Source organism: Dromiciops gliroides, chromosome 4 (genome assembly GCF_019393635.1).
Source record: "Dromiciops gliroides isolate mDroGli1 chromosome 4, mDroGli1.pri, whole genome shotgun sequence".
Taxonomy (NCBI): domain Eukaryota; kingdom Metazoa; phylum Chordata; class Mammalia; order Microbiotheria; family Microbiotheriidae; genus Dromiciops; species Dromiciops gliroides.
In genome coordinates this window covers 348,367,766-348,387,415 of record NC_057864.1, presented here as the reverse complement: position 1 = coordinate 348,387,415, position 19,650 = coordinate 348,367,766, and the positions used below count along the sequence as shown (strand labels likewise).

General features: G+C 38.3%; 2 protein-coding genes and 1 non-coding gene across 5 annotated transcripts in view; 2 read left to right on the top strand and 1 right to left on the bottom strand.

Moving 5' to 3' along the window:
• Positions 1 to 19,650, bottom strand: part of NT5DC1 (5'-nucleotidase domain containing 1) — a 252,923-nt gene that overhangs the window by 154,604 nt on the left and 78,669 nt on the right. The gene's annotated exons all lie outside the window — the stretch shown is intronic.
• COL10A1 (collagen type X alpha 1 chain) overlaps positions 1 to 19,650 on the top strand; it is an 80,713-nt gene that overhangs the window by 25,798 nt on the left and 35,265 nt on the right. The window lies entirely within an intron of this gene.
• Positions 15,018 to 15,170, top strand: LOC122727042. The gene has a single exon (XR_006353015.1). It is a non-coding gene; the product is annotated as a 5.8S ribosomal RNA (ribosomal RNA).

The window sequence follows — 19,650 nt, the reverse complement described above, 5'->3', positions numbered from 1 at the left end:
GAAAACAAATATTGTATTGTGCCCATACATACTATTAGGGTTTGCTAACAAGATCTAGACCTTTGTAGTTGCAGTTATTAGCCTACTAGTAAAAAAAATATATAAAATACTGTCAACATTAATTCATCTGAATAGAATATTATATTGAATGATTGAAAAAAATAATTAAGTAAATACTTATTGGGTTATCTCCTTGAGGATTTTATTCTAAAATGTGCCTCGAAGAGAGTTTGTAAAGATGACTAATCAGATACAAATAAAAATCACTTTATAAATCTTGTGAATTTTTTGTACAATGAAGAAAACTTGCCTTTTGTTCTCAAAACAATTCATCTTTTTGTTTATTCGTTTGTTTTCATACTCTAAAACACAGCAAGTTGAGTCAGGCAATGTAACTAGATGCCTCTACTTCACTAGACTCAGGTTAAATAGATCTTGAGTACTTTAATTATTAATCCCAAGGCATAAACATGTTCCAATTTTGTTTTGTTTTTGGTTTAATGGATGAAATAAAACAGAAAGTATTTAAAAACAAATATCTCCTTTCCTCCCCAGTGAGATCCAAGCATTTCTCCAGGAATACCTCTTCCTTTCATAATTCAATTAACCTGCAAGCTTACCAAGTAAACATGATGAACTGTGTCTTTCAGTACATTATAACACTGCTTCAATGTCCTAGTATTTTTAAACCAAATACTGAGTATTTTTTTAAAAAAATCCAAGTTCTGTTAGACGAGCTAAATTAAAAAAAGATTGAAAAATTCCAAAACAGGATCACCTTTAGCAAGGAATTTAGCATGTTTGGTAGTAGTGTCTATTCTTAGTCGTGGGAGGAGAGAAACAGTATCCCTTGCTTCACTAAGAGGAAGTTGTGCTAAAAGGGCACTGGCAAAGAAGCCAGATTGGGTAAAAATGAACATGTCTCTGATTTTAGCCAACAAAGTAACTTCTGATCTTGACCATTTTACACAGAAGTCAAACATATTGACTTAACTATTTTAAAATTTCACCTGTGTTAAACTGCTATGAACACCATCACTAGCTGCTAAGCAGTTCTTTACAATCAACATGCTAGCAAAAGCCAGCAGATTTTTTTTGGGGGGGAGGGGGGGTGGTCAGTGAGGGTTAAGTGACTTGCCCAGGGTCACACAGGTAGTAAGTGTCAAGAGTCTGAGGCAGGATTTGAACTCAGGTCCTCCTGAATCCAGGGCCAGTACTTTATCCACTGCACCACCTAGCTGCTCCCGCCAGCAGATTATTAAATTGCTGTTCTTTAACAATGGGGAAAAGGAGGCTATCATATATAAATATGACAGATAAGGAAGTGAATGACATAATGGATAGAACATAGCACTAGGATTTAGGGAAACAGCTGCTGATGGTATTTGTGCTGTTCTGGACAAATCACTTAACCTTTCAGTGTCTCAGACCATGCTGCGGGGCTCACACATAAATCATAAATGAAGTTAGGGACGGATGTAAAAAATCCGTCAAGTAATTTCAGTTACTAATCAATTAAAATAACCTTGGAAATAAATCCAACTCTGTTTTTAACCTCTTACTTCCAGACACTTATAGTGAAACTGTCTAAACCTAAATAAAGTATAAAAGATGATGACATGATACCTAAAAGGTAGAAGAAAAATCACTTCACATCTACTGCTGCCATTTTCTACTTGAGAGACAGAGAAAGAGAGACAGAGGAAAAGATAGACAATGGTAGAGAGGAGAAGGAAGCAGAGAGAAAGAGACATAGAGACATGGGGCGGGGCGGGGGGGGGGGAAGAATTAATATATTAGAACCTCTGGAAGCCTAATAGAAAAGAACATGCAATCAACATTTGATTCAAAAGAAAAGACTATAAGCTGTGTAATAATAGAAATTTTAAAGGAAGAAGTCTTACCTTTTTATTAGAATTCAGGTTGAAAAAGAGCCTAAGAAATACTGCAATTAATGAGAAATTCTCTGTGTTTACTTGATGAACTCAGATATTGGAACTTTCTAAATACCAAACTGGCCCTAAAGACATTCACATTGTATTTACACTGACAGCAGTGGATATGAAATATGAGAATCTGGTGGAAAAATCTGATCCTTTAGAAAGGGTTGGAGAGAGGAAGATCCCATTTAACTAACATCACCAATAACCAAAATTCAAGGAAGCCATAACTTTAAAAAATTGTTTTCCCTTTCTTCTTTCAAAGTATTCAATAATTATATCAAAATTAGAATATTATAATAAGTAATCCATATAATTTGTTCAATCCTAGGATTTGGAGGCAGATGACCTTGGGCAAGTCAATTCACTTTCATTTAGACTCAGTTTCATCAAAGGTAAAATGAGGGGCTTGGACTGAATGATCTCTAAAATCCCTACTATGCTCTGATCTTGTTACATTACCACAATTTCCTTATTGTGTAGAAGAATCCTCCAGTGACCACAGATATATCCCTCACTGTTCTGATGATTAATTACAGCAAATTTATTAATCATAGTAAATTAATTATCAATTATAACTGAGTAATTATTAATATTAGTAAAAAACCTGTAATAGCCCTGTATATGTGTAATTTAAACACACACCACAGTTTCTTTCTTCTGTTAAAATTATGGAGCTCTAAGAACTTTGCTCATCTATATTTTGGAAGTCATTGTTGCACAGTAGAAAGCCCTGGGTTCCAGTTCCAATTTTGCTACTGATTTAACCCATCAGCATGCTACAATATATTTCTCAGGTCACCTTTTAATATTTAACCATATTCTGATATGTAAAAATAAAAGAATACTATCTTATTTTTAAGTGAGTATATCTTGCCTCACAAATGGATTTGGAAATATATGTAACCACTTATGTAAAAAGCTAAAAGGATTTTCATCAGTATTTGAAAGGACCACTGTAGGGAAGTTGGACAAAAGCTTTAAAAGAAAACCAACAAGCTCTAAGCATGTTAAAAGATAATATGGGCAGCTAGGTGGCGCAGTGGATAGAGCACCGGCCCTAGATTCAGGAGGACCTGAGTTCAAATCTGACCTCAGACACTTAACAATTACTAGCTGTGTGACCCCAGGAAAGTCACTTAAGCCCAACTGCCTCACCAAAAAAAAAAACAAAAAAAAACACAAGTTCAAAAAGTAAAGGAATGATAAAAAATGAAACATTAATTTTAAGCTTATTTAATTAAGCCACTGAACTAGTAGGGAATTTGTTAAAGGTGACAATTATGTGTTTCCTACTCAGAATAGACTTTCATTCTATAAAGAATAGGGTCTACATCAGATACAGCTTTCAGGCTTCATAACTGTCTGATGGTAGAAGGTGGCCCAGGCAGACCCCTCAACATGGATCCTTGATTCCTGTTCTCTACAGCATCTCAGATTACCTCTACTACAATATCCCCTTTTTCTACTCCTCAATCTCTTCCTATCTATCGGATCCTTCCTTGTTACCTTGTTACCTTGTTAACATAGTCATGTTTCTTTATATGTTTATCTCCACTAGATAACTAGCATCCTATATGTCTTCTTCTCCCATTTATGGCTAAACTCCATGAGTTAACACTCTAAACCTAGTCATTAAACTTCCTCTCCTCTCACTAGATTCTAAACACTATTATTTGGCTTTTGATCCAACCTTTCAAATGAAACTGTTCTCTCTTGGTTTTTCTTTTACCTATTTGACCCCTCTTTTTCAGTCTCTTTTGATGGATCGTCATCCAAGTCATACCTACCATCTGAGAGGTTTCCCTAAGTCTATGGGGAACCCTTCTGCTCTCCTATACAATCTTGCTTGGAGGCTGATAGCTCCCAAGGCGCAACTATGATCTCTATGCACATCTATATATCCAGGCATAACCCCTCTCCTGAGTTCCAATCTCATCTGAACAAGAGCCTTTTCTAAATCTCAAACTGAATGTCCCATAGACACCTCAAACCCAACATGTCTAAAACTGAACTCATTACCTTTCCTCCCAAACCCTCCCTTCTTCTGAAGTTTCCTATTTTTGTTCATCCTTCATTTTCTAAGAGGACCAATGACATCATGGGTGATGTCTTGACTTGCATGTGAATTGGATTTAAGTGAGGCAGAGTTGCACTCTCTTCCAGAGTCACTGAAAGCCTAGTAGCAGGACAAAAGTCAAAATGACTAGCGGTGGCCTATGATGCAGTGGATGATCTTGGCATCTTCAGCATCTGTTTTAGCCACCTTCATGGCCACTGGAACAAATTCCACCATGGAAAACCTTCATATGCTTGGAGAAGATATCTCTGCAATTTACCAATGGTTCTGAGGTCTATCAGTTACCCTCAACCTGGTTTAGCCCATTATTACCACAGTGTGGCTGCTGTGCATGCGACAGCTTCTTGGAGTCACAGACGAGAGTCGAGTGCCAATTAGATAACTAAGCTGGATGAGCAGCCCTGAAAAGGATCCTCCGTGAACACCCCACACATCCTTAGGGCAGTACAAGCTTCCCAGTCTCCCATCTGTCACCTCAGTGTTATACTTGACATATATGTATATGTATGTACATATAATATGTGGAGTGAGTGTGTGTGTGTGTGTGTATACACACACACACACACACACACACTCACTCACTCCACATATTTGATCTGTTGCCAAGTCTTATAATTTCTACTTTTACAACATCTGGACTATTACAACAGCCATCTAATTGGTCTCTGCCTCAAATCCTTCTGTACTCCAGTCCATTCTCAGTTGCCAAAGATTTTCCTAAAGCACAGGCCTGGCCATGTCACATCTCCCAACACCTCCCCACCCCCAAATAAACTCCAGTAGCTTTCTACTATTTCCAGGATCAATATCTAAAGGGTCCTGTTTAGCATTTAAAATCCTTCACAACCTGGGTCTTTCCTACCTTCCCGATCCTCTTATACTCCGTGCCCCTTTCCATATTCTCTAATCCAGCAACAATGGCCTTCTTGTTTTTCCTTATAAAGGATATGCCACCTCCCTCCCATGCCTTTTCACTGCCTGTCCCTGGAAGGCTCTCCCTTCTCACCTCCACCTCTTGGCTTGGCTTCCCTGATCTCTTTTAAGCCCAAGGGAAAATTCCTACTTCTGCAAGAGGCCTTTCTCCACCTTCTCACCTCCTCTGCCCTCAATTCCTGTTCCTTCCTTCTAAGATTTCCTTCTATTTAACATTGTATATATCTTGGACGTACATGGCTGTTTGCATGTCATCTCCCCCACTAGACTGTGAACTCACGAGTAGGCAGCCCCAGCACTTAACAGTACTTGGAGCATAGGAAGAACTTAGTAACTATGTTGTTACTGTTGTTGTTGTCAGGGAAAATAGAACAAAGTTTTATTTTAAATAATAATAATGATGATAGCCATGCTATAAAGCTTTATGGTTTGCAACTTGCTTTACAATGACTATCTCATATTATCTTCAAAACAACAATGGGAGGGGCAGCTAGGTGGCATAGTGGATAAAGCACTGGCCGGGGATTCAGGAGTACCTGAGTTCAAATGCAGCCTCAGACACTTGACACTTACTAGCTGTGTGACCCTGGGCAAGTCACTTAACCCTCATTGCCCAGCAAAAAAAAAAAAAAACCACAAAAAACCAACAATGGGAGATAGATAGGTACTATGATTATCCCTATTTTCCAGATGAGGAAAATGAGGCAAACAGAATTGAACATAGCTAGTATCTGAAGCATATTTGAACTCATATTTTCCTGGCTCCAGGTTTAACACTCTATCCACTGAATCACCTGGTGGTTCAGTAGAGAATACAGAACTTGAAGTCAGGAAGACCCATTCTCCTGAGTTCAAATCTGGCCTCAGATACTTCCTAACTGTGTGACCCTAAGCAAGTCACTTAACACTGTTTGCCTCAGTTTCTCAACTGTAAAATCAACTGGAGAAGGAAGCAGCAAGCCACTCTGAGAAAACCCCAAATGGGGTCAGACATAACTAAAAACCAAGTGAATGACAGCAAAAGGAATCCCTAAGGTTAGGAGGAACAGAATATAGTTGAATGGTCTCACATACTTATATTCAGAAACATTTGGCTCCTAAATGAACTATAATATTAACCTCTGAAGGAAGTCCTCAGATATGAATGGTCTAAGAGACACCACATATTGGCTTGGGGGAAAAAACACTGCCTAAAATCAGGATACTTGAATTCCATACCTGGCTCTGCCACCAACACTGCCACTGTGTGATCCTGGGAAATTTTTCAAAAATTATTCTTAAGTCTAGAAACTGAGCCCAAGTTTCTTTTTACAAAAAAAAGATGTTAATTTAGTGGAAACCTACCTAATTGAATTAATACCGACTGTTTTATGAAGTGATCTTGTATTTGTTTAAACTAGGACAATTTTATTATTTCTAAACATTTGGGGCTGTTTTAGCCAAAAGTTTTACCGCACACATTCACTGTGACCTCTTTCTTGGCAGCATTTAGACATCACTTTACAAATGTTCATCCAATGGATGCTCACAAAATTCTGCTAAACATACACTATAAACTCAATTGTCATTAGGAAACAGTGACTTGTCATTGATGTCTCTCTAGTAAGTCATTGCTTCTTAGAAGCTGCCAGAGAAGGATTAGTTTAAGTTCTAGGATTAATTATATACATTGGGAAAGTCTGGTTCCTGAACTTCCCTCAAGTATATAAGGAACATAGTGATCACATGGTCTATTTCTGCTTGGTGGAAGAAGAAAAGAAGAAGTTAAGCATAAATCATAAACTATAGGCTATTCAGAGCAAATTCTAGTAATAAAATAATTTCATCTCTTCACACTGGTGGGGAAGGGTGATCAAGGAAGTAACACTTTTTCCAAAAGACATTTCAGATCTTAAACCTCAAAAAATGATTATTTCATCAATGTCTCAAAATTTTAGTTTGCTATTTTTTTTGCTACTGATGTCCACAACAAATGGCCCCTTGCTACAATGCATCATCCCTTCAAACCCAGAAATGAGGCCGTTACTTGCATATGAAATATATTTTGAAGTTTCAATCTACCCCCCTCTACCAGGCTACTTTCTAACTCTTTCCAACTATACAGTTCCTATTATCCATTCTTTATAAGAAATGATGCACCAGAAACAAACAGATCTCTTGAAGCCACCATATGACTCAAAATAAGTAACTTGGTGGCATTATTTTTAAATAGCAATAATTAGTCCTATTTATTTTTGAGATTCTTATATTGGGGGGAAAATAGAACTTTCAAAGGGTATTTTCAAAAAGTGTTTTCAGAAGTAGCATCAATGTCTCCCAAATACTATGACTTTATACAGCTATGCCTGTCAGGCTCCATAAGCCAAATAGTATTTGAAAAGAGAAAACATATCCATTTACTAAATAAAATGAAGTAACAAGGCGATGAAAAGAGGTTATTACTGAGGGGCCTAGGCTAAAGTGTGTTGTGTTTTTAAAATTCTTAAATCTCATTTTCCCTGATGCAAGAAGTTAGGATTCATTAGTGAATCACAATTAGTCATGGGTTCACTACATTTTATAATAAGCCAAGAGAGTGGATGAGAGGGAAAAGGGATGGTTTCTTAAAGAGAATGCCAAAGGCAGAAGAATGGTTTCTCAAGTATAGTTTAGAAGTTACAACAGGACATTTAACATTTGAAGGACATGTGTGCTCTGGGTATTTGCAGTACATTTTTAATGATATACTATGTTTTAAAGAAATCCTATTGGCATAATTCATATTTGTGATATACTTGAAATATGGGTATTCTAAAGACAGATTGGCATGAGAGGACAGAATGCTGGATTTGGAGCCTTCGTTTGACACATATTAGCCATGTAACTCCAGACAAATCACAATTTCCTTGCACTTTAGGTTCCTCATCTATAAAATGGACATAATAATAGCTGTGGTACTTTCCTCAAGGGGTTGTTGTGAAGCTAAAATTATCATGAATATAAAGTGCTCAGCAAACATTAAAAAACATAAAAATATCAGTTATTGCAAAGCAAAGCATCAAGTTTTTATTAAGTGTCTGGAGCTTTTATTAAGTATCTGGTACAGTACCTGGCACAAAGGAGGAGCGTAATAAATGTTGATTGATTGACTGATTGTCTACTTAGTACAAGATGCTAAAGAACAGAAAGACAGTATTCATTCATTGAGGCAAACTAGGTATACAAATAGACTGCATGATACAAAGAGAAGTGAGGAGGAAGTGGGCACCGACCACTAGGGAGCAGGGACAGTTACTTGAACAAAGAGTAAATTTATGTCCCACAAATATCATAGCAGATTGCATTACATGTATTAGGTCTGAAATGTTTGTATAGAGTTTGCACGTTGTCTCATCCATCATTTGTTTGTTTTGTCTTTCCGTGTATCCCAAGAGCAGCACAGGTGCTTGGCAGACCTGCCAGTCAGTAAGCCTTTATTAAGTGCCTACTCTGTCAGGCAAGTGCTGGGGATACAAAGAGACAATCCCTTCTCTAAAGGATTAAAAAGTTCCTGAAATTAATTGCTGAGGGTCTGCTAAAGATGTTAAGGGCTAAGAATAAGAGAAGTAATGGAGAAAGGAACTAGGCCAATAAAGTAACACAAGCTGCATAATATTGTCTAGTAGCAAAGACAAGGAATAAGCAATGGGAAATGCATTTGTGGTTTGGAGAGTCTCATCCCTGAAACAGAAACAGACCTCAAATCAGACAAATGACAAAATCTCAAATTAATAAAAAAAAAAGCAAGCTATTTGTTAAAGATTATGTAAGAACAATTTGGGACTTTTTATGCCAGAAAAAAGTTCCAATTATCGGTAAGCTAACTAATCCAACAGCAAAACATATATCACATTTACAGTTGGAAATTCTGCTTTGTGAACCAGAAATAATTTGATTACCTAAGCAAAACAGCTAATATAATACTTAAATATTAAACATATTTAGGCACTTTGAGAGTCAATGCTTATTTCCTATTACACCGCAGAATAAACAACATAAAGTAAGTCGATCCTGGACCCTATCAAAGTGGTCATATTATTTGAAGTGGTAGAAGGACCTCATTTATATCATTGCTGCATGGATGACCCTCACAAGGTTGTGAAGATTTTCTACATCTAGATCCCCTAAACTGTATTATATATAGGGAGGCTATGGGTGCCACAGATTCAGATCTTGAATATTAGGAGCTTTTGAACTTGAAGTACTCCAGTTCATCCTTCACTCATTCACCAAAGTGTTTTTCCTGAAGTGCATGTCCAAATATGTCACCCCTTCACTCAATAAGCTCCAGTGAATCACTGTCACCTTCAGATCAAATATTAAATCTTCTGTTTGGTGGTCAAAGCCACTCATAACCTGGCCATCTCCTACTTTTCCATTTTTCTTATCTCTAATACCCCTCCCCCCACCATGTTTTGATCCAGTAACATGGGCCTCCTTGCAGTTCTTTGAACACTGCATCTCCTGACTCCGGGCATTTCCCCTGACTGTCCCCCATGCCTAGAATGCTTTCCATACTCATTCCGCCTACTGGACTTTCCTGACTTCCTTCAAGCCCCAGCTAAAATCCCACTTTCTTCAGGAAGCCTTTTCCAATCCCTCTTAATTCTAGTGCCTTCTTTCTGTTGCTGATTTCTTACTTATCCTGTATATAGGTTGTTTGTACATAGTTGTTTGCATATTGTTTCCCTCATTAGATTATGAGCTCCATGAGGGCAGGGACTGTCTTTTATCTTTCTTTGTATCCCCAGCATTTAGCACAGTGCCTAGCACAGTGTATCTCCAGTCTCCAGGGCACAGGAATTCTCCCAATTCTGGAATGGAGTCTTTTCTCAATACCTCACAGACTCCCTACTTTCTTTCAAGATACAGTTCAGCATCTACCTCCTACACAATATCTTCATTAGTCTCCCAGTGATCAGTTCTCTCTTTATCTTTAGAAATTTCTTTGATTTATTTTGTATTCACTCACCCACATACATGTTATATTCCCTCTGATTAGAAGGTAAGTTTGTTTAAGGACAAAGGATTGTTTCATTTTTTTTTTGTGTGTCTTTGTATCCTCAGTGCTTGGCATAGTGGCTTGTATACAGTAGGTGCTTAATAAACAGTTGCTGAGCACCAGAAGGTGTTTGATACCTACTATAATGTAGTAACATCCTCCTAATATCCTCCAATTTTCATCAGATTCAGTGGTCCTACAAACAGTGGAAGCACATGGATTAACTCTGGGGGAACTTCAAATATGGGTATAAATATAATAAAAATCAACTGCAAAAATCACTTTTCTTTCTTTCTTCCTTTCTTTCTTTTGTGAGGCAATGAGGGTTAAGTGACTTGCCCAGGTCACATAGCTAGTGTCAAGTATCTGAGGCCGGATTTGAAATCAGGTCCTCCTGAATCCAGGGCTGGTGCTTTATCCACTGTGTCACATAGCCGCCCCCCAAAATCATACTTTTAATGAACATTTGTCTCTCAAATCTAGCCTTGATTAAAGTCCCTAGGTTTTCAAGGGGGTATAAATCAGTTAACTTCCCAGGCCATTAAAACATGCTTATCTCTCTACCTCTTGGATACATTTCTTAACCTTCCATGAAGTCTGGCATTGTGGAAGACCATTTTGCTGGATTCTATCTTAATTCTGCCACTATGCTTCAGCTTCCTTCTCATGCTGGAACCTCCCTCAATGCCTGTGGCCTTCTCACCATAGAACATCCTTCAACCCTATGGTTTTCTTCTTCTGTTGTTGACTTCCTCCTGGTGGTTTCATTTGAGGAGGGGAATGGAGGGAAGACAGCCTTCTTTCATTCTTTTCCTGGCTCTGCCTACTATCCAGACTTTACCACCATGCCTCATATGGAAAATCCTCCTCCCTCTCCCTGCCTTTTCAGTTCCCTTTTATGTGTGGTCCTCTCCCAATAGAATATAAGGTAGGAATTATATATAGGGTAGGAATTATCTTTCTTTTTGCTCATATTTATATTCCCAGAATTTAAGTAGCTGAATGAAGGAGCTTGGACCAGGGAAGTAGGGTGGCAGAAAATTAGTAGTAAGCAGCACCCTCAGTAATGCCATCTAAAGATGGAAAAACAGCTATTTTATCTCTCTCTTACCTTTACTATGACTTGATCAACAAAAGCTAAAGTCAGTGCATGTATGTGACACTGTCTAAACTGAATTGTGCCACTAACTTAAGTTTATTTCCAATTCCACTTCCTACTCCTTCCCCTGCCACTGCTGGCCTTCTGGAAAATCAATAACATAACACATTTAAAGTCTACTCACTCGGATAGCTGTCCTTTGATTCACCTCTGTTACTAATTCTGATGTTGCTATGTTCTTCACTACTAAAACAACGCTGTTTTGAATGCTGTATCTTAGAGTCAACTTATTTATCCCACTAAGAAGCCTCTGAAAGTGGCAGAGGTCTGTTAATTCTGGCAAAGTAATGCTTTACATGACTCTAGTCTAAAAATGCAGAGGTCAGTACAGTCATTTTCCGGTAAGAAGCATCTAGTCTTCTATACAATTTTTTCTCTCTTTTACAGAAAGAATACACATGGATTAATTTAGAATAATATAGAGATTAATACACACACACACACACACACACACACACACATATATATATATACACACATATATATGAATAAAGAAACTAATTTAATTTCCTGTGATTTTTTCCCCTGAAAACCAAAACATAACAAATTAACCTTTTCACTTTGAATAAAGGGGAATTTTCTTAATTTAAAAATTTAGGAAGTCATTGGATAATTGAAAAATTATTGAATTTGCTAAAAATGTTTTCTCCATTTTCAAACTCTCAACCAAAAGTATAATTAAAACAAAATGTCCTGCCAGGCAAGATATATTTTGAGACCTTGTTTGGCTTGCCATCACCTGTGGTTATCCAGAGATTATTTATTTGTCATACACCGAAGGAACAAAAATGAAGGAAACATGGGAAGAAAGGTTAAAAAAAAAAATCTTGTTTGGAGAAAAAAATCTCAACAGTAAAAACAGAATAAGGAATAAAAATGCTACCCTAAAAGTTTGTTCAACAACACTTTCCTAGTGTAAGAATACATTAATAGGGGGTGGCTAGGTGACGCAGTGGATAAAGCACCGGCCCTGGATTCAGGAGTACCTGAGTTCAAATCCGACCTCAGACACTTGACACTTAACTAGCTGTGTGACCCTGGGCAAGTCACTTAACCCCCATTGCCCCGCAAAAAACAAACAAACAAAAAAAAGAATACATTAATAGCTCATTTTTTTCATATTTCGTAGTGATGCAAAACAAATAGCTACATTTTTATGCTAAAGCAGCCTCATATAATTAATACTTATTGTCTTTGTTTCTTAGGTAGTTTAGGCCTTATTTCATTTTCCTAAGTGACTCTTTGACTTTGAATGAGTAAGAAGTAATTACTAGGTTAAGATAAACTCAAGAGAGAAATGAAATTCTAAACTAGTTATTGAATATGGATATTAAAAATGTGTTTTGCTCTTTCTTTTCCCTGTAGGAAAACATTAAGTCTCAGAAATGATTAAAGCTCATGAGGGTAGCCTTACATACAAATAAATCAGCAGAGTTCTTCCCAGCTACAATTCGTCTAAGAAATTATGCTTTGACAGCAAAACTATGTAAGAAGTTTTTTATTATTCTATGCTGCACGTCTATAGTACAGGGATAAAGAAAGTTCAATTATTCACTTATTTTTTTTTTGTGGGGCAATGAGGGTTAAGTGACTTTCCCAGGGTCACACAGCTAGTAAGTGTCAAGTGTCTGAGGCCGGATTTGAACTGAGGTCCTCCTGAATCCAGGGCCAATGCTTTATCCACTATGCCACCTAGCTGCCCCCTATTCACTTACTTATAACCCTTAGAGCACTATAAGATTCTGCTTCAAACAAAGATTAAATTATATTAGTTAGTGTTTTACAATTAAATATAATGTATTATACTTTGATTCTTGAAAAGTAATAGTCTAATTTTGGCATACAGCATAATAATAAATGCTCCCTACAAAAACAAAATAATAATAAATGCTAACATAAAGAGTTTTAAGGTTTGCAAAGAAGTTTACATTTATTACCTTTTGATCCACACAAGAAGTTTGTAAGGTTGGTGTTACTATTTTACAAATAAGGAAACTGAGGCTGACAGAGGTTAAGTAATTTGCCCATAGTCACAATGCCAGTAAAAATTGGAGGCTTGATTTGAAATCAGGTCTTCATGACTCTAAATGCATCACATTATCCACTTTACCACCTAACTATGTGGCAACTTGTAATTAACTAGGGCTCACTATTTACAATGCTGAATTTCCCTTGCTGTATACTAGATTTAAGAAAGGCAAAAAAAGTCTGTCTTGTTTTACAATAATAAATAACCAATACAGATGAGTGGCAGCTTTCTATAGTGAAAAGAGGATTGGCCTTTCAGCTAAGAAAACTTGAATTTAAGTCATGAGTCTGACATATGTTGATTCTCTTGGGCTAAGTAAGTCTCTTACCTTTTCAGTTTTTCACACAACTGTCTGAGACTACAAGTTATAGATATATTGCTGTTCTGCATCAGTGGCAGGAGTTTACACATGACGAGCTCCCTAAGTTGATGCAATCACAGTTTTAGACCAAATGAGAATAATAATGCATAGTGATAATAACAAAAATGTTAATAATTTGATAAAGCATTTTCATTTTAGCCCAACCTCCAAGCTCCTAATGCCCAAGGAGAGGGAGAGATATTTGATCCTTTAATGCTTTCTAGGTCTACTACAGGAAGAATGTTTGAAAGGGGAAAGCCCAGAATATCTTTGGTATTAAACCAGTTAAGACTTCTTCCCCTATCACAACACAGAAAGGAAAGACATAAATCAACTGAGATAAGAGCTTTCTTTGATTCCTTTTAAGGATTTTTTTTCTCTTTTACTTGGTAAATGGTGATCCATCAATATTTAACATTTAATGTGAGGGTCATTGATAGGTTTCACCAGCTTACTACATAGGGAATTTTAAAATGAGAGAAAAAAATCTTCCAAATTAAAAAAACAAACACACACTGCTTGTTTTTCATTATATTTTGTCCACTTTCTGAACCCCCTCCATAGCAGAATTTACACTGTATTTTAACATGTCCTGGAGTTTTCCTACACCCAAACATAGCCCAAAATTCCAAACAGGCAAAATAGGGAAATGACAAGAACCCCTGGTGAAATTTATCATTTCAGTTTTAGAACTCTGCCTGGGAGATAAGTTGAACTGATTGGTGAATACTGTCTCTTCTCACTATATCTCTAGCTGGCCATAGACCCATACTTCACATACCATCCAATCATTCAGCCTGAGCATCTACTGAGCATCTACCCTTACCATTTACTAACCCGTCTCGCTCCACCCTTTTGCTCCCTCTTGTTCTGGGAAGAGTAATCAAATCAATACTTAGCACTCTTCAGGAAAAGACATGACAGCTGACTTTCCAGTGCTTCCACTGACAATCAAAAATCTTTTCCTTCTCTTGTGCCCACTTCCCTATACATAGTGTCTCCCTTCTAGAATCTAAGCTCCTTCAGAGTAGGAACCATCCCACTTTTATTTTTATACATCTAACACCTAAAGTACATGCCTGGCATGCAGTAGGTATTTAATAAATGCATTTTCATTTATCATTTATATCTTTCTAAATTATAATCACAGTGATCATCAGTGTACAGGTTGTCACAGGGAAGAAGTGGGACACAGAGCACTAGACAGTCAAATGTGGATGTTAGGCTGAAGGCCTGGCACATTTACTAGTACAACCTCAATCTCTTAAGTCTCAGTTTCCTCTTCAGTAAAAGTAAAGATAAAAATCAATCAATAAACAACTCTTTATTAAGCATCCACAATGCACTGTGCTAAGCACTAGGGTAACAAAGACAAAGAAAAAAACTTGATTCTCTCAAAGAGCTCACATTCCACCAAGGGAAGAGAACATGCACATGGGGAAGTATGTACTGAATAATTACCTTCAGAATAAATACAGTACAGTTAGATACAATGAACTCTTAGCGGTGGATCACTTGGCTCATGCGTCGATGAAGAACGCAGCTAGCTGAGAGAATTAATGTGAATTGCAGGACACATTGATCATCGACACTTCGAACACACTTGTGGCCCCGGGTTCCTCCCAGGGCTACACCTGTCTGAGCATCACAAAAACAATTAGATACAAGGTAGTTAGGAGAGAAGGGCACTAGCAGAGGAATTAGGAAAGACTGATGATAGATGATAGATAGATAGATAGATAGATAGATAGATAGATAGATAGATAGATAGATAGATAGATAGATAGATAGATAGATAGATAGATAGATAGATACAGATACCTGTCTTGCCTATCTTATTGTAAGAAACAAATAAGATAATGTACATAAAAATGTTTAAAAGTGTTTGTTAGACTGTTTCAGTTGTGTCCAACTTTTTGTGACCCTATTTGGTGTTTTCTTGGCAGAAATAATGGAGTGGTTTACCATTTCCTTCTCCAGCTCATTTTACAGATGAGCAAACTGAGGCAAACTGGGTGAAGAGACTTGCCCAGGATCACATAGCTAGTAAGTATCCGAGGCCAAATTTGAACTGAAGTCTTCTTGATTTCCAGGCCTAACGCTCTATTTGCTGTACCACATGGCTACCCAAGGTTAAAGTATGTTGTGCTATAAATTGAACAAGAATCATCATCATCATGGTGAGAAGGGAAATCCTCTGTAGCAGGAGAATTGACCTTCACTTTAAGTGCCTATCACATGCCACAGTGTTGACAGAAGCTACAAAAGAATGAAAAAAATCCTTTTCCCCAAGGAGTTTACATCCAAATAAGTATCAATGTGTGTATGTATCATAAATATAAAGTGAATACAAATACATAAAAAGCAGTTAAATGCAAGGTATATTGGGAGGAAGGGAACTAGAATTGGGGGGGGGGGTTGATCAGAAGAAACCACATAGACAAAGGTGCTTGAGCTGTGTCTTTTTTTTTTTAGCCACAAACATTTATTTTATTTTTTCCAGTTACATGTAAGGGGTAGTTCTTTTTATCAGTTCTTTCTATGGGGTTGGATAGTAAGCTTCTTCATTAGTTCCTTGGGATTGTCTTGGATCATTGCATTGCTGACAGTAGTTGTCATTCACAATTGCTCATTGAACAACACTGCTGTCACTATGCACAATGTCCTCCCAGCTCTGCTCACTCCACTATACATTGATGTTCATTAGTCTTTACAGGTTTTTCTGGGATCATCATGTTTGTCATTTCCTGTAGCACAAGACCATTCCACCACAATCATATAGCACAGCACAGCTTCTTCCATCATTTCTCAATTGATGGACATTCCCTTGATTCTCAATTCTTAGCCTCCACCAAGAGTTGCTATAAATATTTTTTGTACAATTTTTCCCCCTTTTCTCTTTTTCATAATTACTATTGTTAACTGTTTCCCTTCCATCTTATTCCCTTCCCCATGATATTTATTCTATTATCCCTCTTCTTTCATTCTATGACTCTTCACAAGAGATTTGCTTCTGTCTGTTCCCTCCCCCACTCTGCCCTTCCTTCTTTTGTCCCACTCTCTTTATCCTCTTCCCCTCCTATTTTCCTGCAGGGTTAGAGAGATTACTCCACCCAATTGAGTGTGTACATCATTCCCTCCTTGAGCCAATTCTAATGAGATTGAGGTCTTTGAGCCAATTCTGATGAGTGTTAGGATCTTTACTGTACAGATTAAATAGATTACTCCGCCCAGTTGGGTGTGTGTGTGTGTGTTAGTCCCTCCTTGAGGCAACTCTGATGAGTTTAAGGTTTTTGAGCCTTTTCTGATGAGTGTAAATTCATTTACTGCCCTGCTCCTCTTCCATCTCTTCCCCCATTTCGTAAGCCTTTTCCTGCTTCTTTCATGTAGGATTTCACTTCTTTTCTCCCCCCTCCCCCAGTACATTCCCCTCACCCCTCAATTTAATCCTAAAGATGTCATCATGGGGCAGCTAGGTGATACAGTGGACAAAGCATCACCCCTGGACCCAGAGGGATCCCAGCCAAAATGTGGCCTCAGACACAAGACCCACTGTATGACCCCAGGCATGTCCCTCAACTCCAATTTTTTTATAGTTATCTAGGGTCTTGTATTTGAAAGTCAAATTTGCCATTCAGTTCAGGTCTTTTCATCACAAATATCTGAAAGTCCTCTGTTTCATTAAAGTCCCATTTTTTCCGCTGAGTTTTGCTGGGTAGGTGATTCTTGGTTATAATCCCAATTCCTTTGCCTTCTGGAATATCATGTTCCATGCCCTCTGGTCCTTTAATGTAGAAGCTGCTAGATCTTGTGCTATCCTGACTGGGGCTCCACAGTACTTGAATTCTTTCTTTTTGGCAGCTTGCAATATTTTCTCCTTGACCTGAGAGCTCTGGAATTTGGCTAAAATATTCCTAGGAGTTTTCCTTTTGGGATCTCTTTCTGGAGGTGATCAGTGAATTCTTTCAATTTCTATTTTAGCTTCTGCTTTTAGAATTTGAGGGCAATTTTCCCTGAGAATATCTTAGAAGATGATGTCTAAGCTCTTTCCTTGATCATGGTTTTCAGGTAGACCAATAATTTCCAAATTATCTCTCCTGGACCTATTTTCCAGGTCAGCAGTTTTTCCCAGAAGATATTTCATATTGCCCTCTATCTTTTTATTCATTTGGATTTGCTTTATTGTGTCTTAGTTTCTCATAAAGTCACTGGCTTCTATTTGTTCAATCTTAATTCTCAGGCAATTATTTTCATGAGAGAGCTTTTTCCATTTGGCTTTTCAAGCTGTTGACTTTTTTCTCATGTCTTTCCTGCATCACCTTCATTTCTCTTTCCATTTTTTCCTCTACCTCTCCAACTTTATCTTCAAAGTCCTTTTTGCGCACCTCTATGGCCTGAGACCAATTCATATTTTTCTTGGAAGCTTTAGATATAGGAGCCCTGACACTGACATCTTCCTTGTTACTGAAGAAACTTTCTATGGTCCTCACCTTTCTCTGTCTACTCATCTTGCCTTTCTTTTACTTGACTTTTATCTCCTTAAAGTGGGGCACTATTTCCAGGCTGCAGTATCCCAAGCTTCAGAAGTCCCAGGTGGTATGATTTAAGGAAGAGCAGGTTCTTCACTCGCCTGGCCTGTTCCCTGGTCCGTAGATGACCCCCAGACCAACTTGCTAATCAACCAGCTTTGTATGTTGTGGTTGTCAGCTCCGACAGGCCTGTGCCCCTCTCCCACCTGGGCCACTGCTACTGAAGCCTACCTCCTGGTTCTTGACAGAGGTGAAAAATCCAAGTTCTGCCTCAGCACCAGCACAGACCCCTGTAGTCTCCCCCCTGCCCAGGGCTCAGCCCTCTCACCAGACTGTGAGCTTAGTTTCAGATGACACTGGCACTTCAGCTGATTCAGAGGCTCTGGGGGTCTCCTTCTCTGGTGAGGCCTTCCTGGGACTGGATCTGTGTCAGGGTGACTGTGGGGTTGGGCTCAACTCCTGTCTCAGCACAGCAGCTCCCTCCTTTTGACTTTCTAAGCTGTTCTTAGTTAGAAGATGATTTCAGCACATTCTTCTGTGGGTTTTGCTGCTCCAGGCATTGTCCTATGGCATTATGTGGATGTTTTTTTGGAGTGATCGTGTCATGAGTTCGAGAGCTCACTGCCTTTCCTCCACTATCTTGGCTCTACTCCTTTGAGCTGTGTCTTTAATGAAGGGATGAAGCAAGAGTAGGAGAGAGCATTCTAAGCCTGTGGAAGGACCAGTGTAAAGGTACAAAGACAGATATGGAGTCAGAGAGAAGCCCAGTTTAGCTGGATCAGAGTGAGGGACAGCGTGCACTGTCTAATGAAGCTGGCTCAAGTTGAGATGAGTTTGTGTAGAGATTGAAATGCTAAACAGTTTATATTTTACCCTAGGGGCAATAGAAGGCCAACAGGGTCAAGTATATTGGATAAACTAAGATGTGTTAGTACTGAGAAAAGACCATAAGACTTGTCAAACACAGCTTAGTTGGGTGATGATACCAGAAGCCAGGCAGCAAAGGATGAAGGAGTAAGTAAAAAATAAAAGGACTTATGCTGAAATCCAGGTTCAGATGAGGTTGGATAATATGAATTTGTAATGTACCTCAGAAGAGTTGGAAGACTTCTTCTAATTGTATTTAGCAGCTCATAAGCAGGAGTGGAGGAGGCAGATGGTTGGAGTAATCCGGGGCTGAGGTCTGGCAAGAGATAACCAGCGATAAGCCAAGAGGGCAAGAGATTTATTTGAGAAGATGGTGTAGAATTAAAAAGGAGAACTATTGGGTTGAGATTGCAGAGGGAACAAAGTGAAGTCAGAGCAGGGGTAATGGACTGTGAAAAGACTGAGAGGTGGAGAAGAAATAGGAATTCTCCATGAGAGATAAGAATAAGTTTATAAGGAGTGAAGCAAAAGGACAGGTGAAATTTGTAAGGGGCAGGGGGATGGGGGGGAGGGGGGAGATGAAGGTATAGGGACAGGGAATGATTTTGAAATCCAGATAGTCAGCAACAGGGGAAAGCCATTTAGAGGGCAATGAAGGCAGGCTCACCTGTGCCCCTTCACAAGATAGGGATTCCAGAAAGAACTCACCAGAAGGGGGTAAGCCTTGACAAG